This window comes from Dipodomys merriami, unplaced genomic scaffold (assembly GCF_024711535.1).
Source record: "Dipodomys merriami isolate MVZ:Mamm:240054 unplaced genomic scaffold, mDipMer1.0.p SCAF_16, whole genome shotgun sequence".
NCBI classification, from domain to species: Eukaryota; Metazoa; Chordata; class Mammalia; order Rodentia; family Heteromyidae; genus Dipodomys; species Dipodomys merriami.
In genome coordinates, this window is record NW_027202937.1 from 34,706,753 (window position 1) to 34,711,889 (window position 5,137).

The following is a 5,137-nucleotide window of genomic DNA, read 5'->3' on the forward strand; positions in this document are numbered from 1 at the left end:
TTAAAGCCATTTTCTAACACCCCCCCAAAAAAACCCAAACCCTCAAGTCACCCAAGGCACCATTGTATTTGAGAATTCCAAGCACAGTTGGAAAATTTTATAGTGTAGTCCATCGAGTTCAAGTTCACATGCCACATATTTTCCAGGACCTGAGCTGCAGTTTTAATTGCTCCGCCAAAAGCTCCCATCCAGGTTTAACATGAAGATTGTATGCCTGCCTGTGCATGTCTTACAAACAGACCAGCAAGTCCCAACATGCCTCCCACATCTCTGGATCTTGGGAATTTTCATCATTGGGGTCGAGGAGAACTTTCCCAAGCAGCAGGACAACTATGACACTCTGGCCCACCCGTCCTTACTCCTAACTTCCCACGGGTCCACAGTATCCTTGATATACACACAGTCTGAGTCTCTTCTGGGAGTAGGAGGCAGGGCTTCCTACCTAGCTCCCTCCCCAGCATATAACTCAGAGCATGGAGTTCACATTCAGGGGTTTGCCTTTGGGGTATGGAGGAACATTGCCATCTTGCTGTTCCTGGTTGCCAGACTGTCCAGAAATCTGCAGGACATATGGCTGCCCTCATCACCTTCAGGCCTGCACTGTAAACTCTCTTTCTGGGAGGCACACTGTGAGTGGGCTTTACTCAACAAAAACCTATACAAAGTTCCGGTTAACAATAGCACAGCAAGGGACTTACCATGCACTCTTCCAGGGCTAGTCTCTGCTGGGAGCCAAGGACCAGGCCCTTCGGCCTACTCCTGTACTCCCACTCTTCCTCCGGGGTCAAGGGTCACATATAGCAGACCCTTTGATCTTTGACTATCAGGGTCAAGGCACAGCTTGGGGTGCAAGGCTATCCATCTTTCATGAGATAATTTTGCTGCGGTGGGGCCCAACGGCCCCACACTCAATAGCTTTACCATCTCAGGTAAGGCTCTTAGATTCTGTTATTCCATGCTTTGGCACTGAACACAGGGTGCAGGCTATTGGGACACTAACCCCCCCCACACACACACACACACACTCCTGCTAGCACCAAGCAAGCATCGGGAGTGTCAGCTCTGGCTCCCATGGCTGCACAGATCCAGCATGCACAATTTCATGCTGCTTAACCTCAGTGGAGCCCAGTAAACCTGGAGAGATGAGGAAGCACTGTTCATCTCAAGAAAAGTACCTAGCCAGTGGCCGGGCTAAAATGCCAGTGCACTCTGGAATCATGCAGACATCAGTACGCAGCAGCCACCAGGCCAAAAGTAGTAGAACCAGGGTCTAGGGAATCTGGAAAGGCAACTGAAATCAGGGCTCCACTGACTCTTGCTGCCCCAAGGGAGGCGCCGGTGCCTAGCTGGCCTTAAAGGAAGCAGCATGTCTGAGGCTGAGATTGGAGCAGCAGCCACGGGCAAGACTATGAAGACTATGTATATTTGGAAGGGGTCAGGACCCCGGCCAGAGTCTGGCTTTTTATGGCAAGGAAGCAGACTGGGAAGGGACTTCTGGTGATGCTTTCCTGTTGTGCCATGTCCCTAACAGTACCGGGAGCAAGTGGCTGCACTAAAGAGGAGACATAGGCCTTATTCCTCTGGCTGCTCTAAGAACTGGGATCCAGAGTTGGAGGGTGGATAGGTCTGCTCTGAAATCAGCAAGCGTCTCATTATTCTTCTGTCACAGAAAACACTACTTTGCACTTCCTGGTCATCCTTGAACCCTGATCGAGAGTGGGAGAAGTAGGTGGCACAGAGAGCCCTAGGAATGGAAAAAGGTCTGGTAAGCCAGGACATCAGTCCTCAAGTTGTCTATGGGAATATCTAGCACTCACATTGCCCTTGGCTATGGAACATGCAACAGGGCTTTTTGCCTTCCCAGTCTCCTTGGGACACAGGGCTGAAGATCTGGCAGTGACGCCTTCTGCCTGAGTTAGCCCAACTCCTCTCATTGTGCATGGCATATCCTTCACAGGTAGCAACAAAACTCATCTTTAGAATCCCAAAGAAGTCTTCAGCTCTGCAGCCACTGCTGTCCTATGTGCCCAGATGCTGGAAAAACATCCCGGTATAAACCCTGGCTATGAACTAGGCTTAGGGAACTGCTGTGATCCCTGCACACATCCTCAGGCACCAGCCCTCCAAGAGCCCAGTCGTTTGTGCTCCCCTCAGAGACCAGATTTTACTTTTTTTCTCTACAGCAATTGTAAAAAAAAAATCAATTGTCACTGAAATGTGTTCCACACCCCAGTTGAGCTTGCACTCCTGTAGCCCTGAACAGCCTCAGCCTTTGAGACTGGGACTTGCTTTTATACTAAAGGAAATGCAGAGGCCTTAGGAGTTAATGGAGCCAAATGTGTAGTTTTCCTGCTTTTCCCTAGAGCATGTAACAGGATGGGGGGATTCTCACTTGCTTTCGGTGTCTCTCTTCAGCTCCGCCCAATCTCTTGATCTGTCCTCCCCCCCCCCCCAACATACACACACACCAAATCCTTTTTCCCACATTCAAGTACCCTGCTGGGCCACCCGCCTGCCTTCCTTCCTACCCTACCCAAGGTCCCAACACTAGGTCAAGCCAGCGGCTACACTTGCTGGCCTCACAAATTGCCTTCCTGTGCCCACCCAAGTAGAGCCAAGTTATATCCACTCCAGCCCAACCAGTCCCCTTCCTGGGAGCCGCCACCTATAGAACAGCTAAGAGAAGAGGGTACGAAATCTAGTCCCAAGAGGCCTGGGTGAAGAGGCAGTTGCTCAGCTCACAGCAAGATCTTCCCCAGAAGAGGAGGCACCTTCCTGAGGATTTCCTGTCATCCCAGAGAGTCTTCACTAGAAGCAATGTTAGGTGTTCTTTCAGGCCACGAAGATCAGAGCACTCCTCAGGGGAGCTCCAAGGCCTCCAAGACAGGCTAGATGCAAGGAAATTCCAGATCCCACTGCATCACCATAATACGCTCAATCTGCTGCAAATTTAAAATCAGTGAGGGAAAAAATCTAGTAAACAACAAAAAATATAAAACAGAGTTTCTTTTTGGAGACAAGGTAAGATAGGAAAGGAAGCCACAAAGGTTTTCAGTTGGGCCTTATTTTGGTTTCCAATAAGTCCGACATGGTGCATTTTGCTCAATTTTCCACTCCTAATCACATTGAGAACATTGGTAGAGTTGCAGCTTTCATTCTCTTAAATGGGTTTTGGAGCTGGAATTCATTTAATTAAGTATTGTTCCTTTCCCGTCACACTCAGACCTCGAACCTGCCTACCCTGCTACAGGGTAACTCTAGGCCTGGGCACAAGCTTGAGGTCATGGTTGTATCCCCAGAAGGCTCAGGGGAGGTGGGTACTGGGGACCAACAGAGATAGTATAAGCCAGAAATGAGGACTTTTGAAAAAAAAAAAAAGTCAGCCCTAAGAACTTCTATGGGGAAAGAAGGATGAGAGGAGAGAAACAAAGAGAGGGACAGAAGTTAATGGTTCTGTTACATACACACTGGTAAAGAGAGCTGAAGCAAACGGGATGGGGAATTGGGCTTACAGAAATTCCAAATAGCAAAGAAAGCCTGAGTAGCTCAACAAAAATGACACTAATGCAGCCTCCAAGCACAAAGTACTGGCTGCATTATAAATCCAAGTAGGAGATTGCAGGGCTACAGGATTCTTATGCTGACATTTGGGCCCGTGACAAATCTCAGTAGGTTTCCTTTCCTGTCAAGTAGCCATTGTCTGAGTAAATCAGACTCCTTTTCTTGGGAGCTCTCCTGAGCTTTGGGACCCCTTCACCTTCCCCTTGCCCTCAATATGATGTGGTGGGGTGAAGCCTCTGATATATCTCTTGGTACATTTTCTCCTAATGTGACTGCCCCTGTTGAATCATATTCTCTCCTGCCTGGCCAGCTTTATTACTTGGCCATCATCAATCTTGCCCCTAACAGGACATTTGTTTATGGCCAGGCAAGAAGAGCTAATGGCTCATGAACCAGCCATGAAATGAGGAGGTAGGAAAAAAAGAAAGAAGAAAGAAAGAAAGAAAGAAAAAGAAGGAAGGGAGGGAGGGAGAGAGGGAAGGAGGGAGAAGGGAAGGGAAGGGAAGGGAGAGGAAGGGAAGGGAAGAGAGGGAAGGAAAGGAAGGAAGGAGAGAGCAAAAGAAAGGAAGAAAGAAAGAAGCAAGCTGGCCTTGTAACCCTGGGCAGAATCCAGTGAGGTTTTTTGGAAAATAGGGACCTTGATGTGGGGAACTTAAAAGCAAATGGGAAGCCCTCCTTTAGATCTAAGATATAGGGTGAGGGAAAAAAAACACAGTCATTCAAACTAGCCTTGCTTTAGTAAGGCCATTAACAGGCAGTACAAAGCCCCAGAGTTCAGTGTCTCTCAAGGTTTTATACCATTAGGAACAAAACAAATGGAACCTTAAAAATCAAAACTCTTCCCCCAACTAAGCACAAAGGATGGGGAAGAGAGGTGCCTCATCCTTTCCTTAGTTAGGGGTGTCTAAAAGGACCAAAAGACATTTCTATTTCCTGACTCCTGTTTCTGACCTGACAGAAAACAGCCAAGAACTTACAGGAGACTAGGACAAAAGTGACTTATTCCTCTGCAAACATGAGCATTAATGACACATCATGCGTGAAATGATAAATTGTAAAATGTATGCTTGTTTGCATGCCACCCGTTTTTTAAAGGCCTAACTATGTAACAGCACACATTCCTAGCACATGTGCAACACACAATATATGAGATTTTATATGGCATGAACCATGCTGACATTTGTGTGCTCATGGTATAAACTGTGAAGAAAATTAATGCACATCCATTCTACGCACAGGACAAAAAAAAAATACTCTCCTAAAGTTTTCTACACACGCAAGTTACAAAATTCCCCACCCTGGGTCCTACTTGTCCTCTGAAAGCTATTTCCCAAATGTTCTTTCTCTCAGTTAAAACAGCCAGTTAAAGGTGCAAATCACTAAGGAATAAATAATTCCAAGTTCAATAAGACTGTCAGGAATTGATTTTTCTTCAGGTGTATATGGGAATCCAAATGTGGTGATAATGAAAATAACCATCACATACATGGGGTTTCAAACATAAGAAGAATGAACAGACTCTTCCAGTGTGGAAGGATCAGGTAGGGAACTGGCGAAATTAACTATGCATGTATGT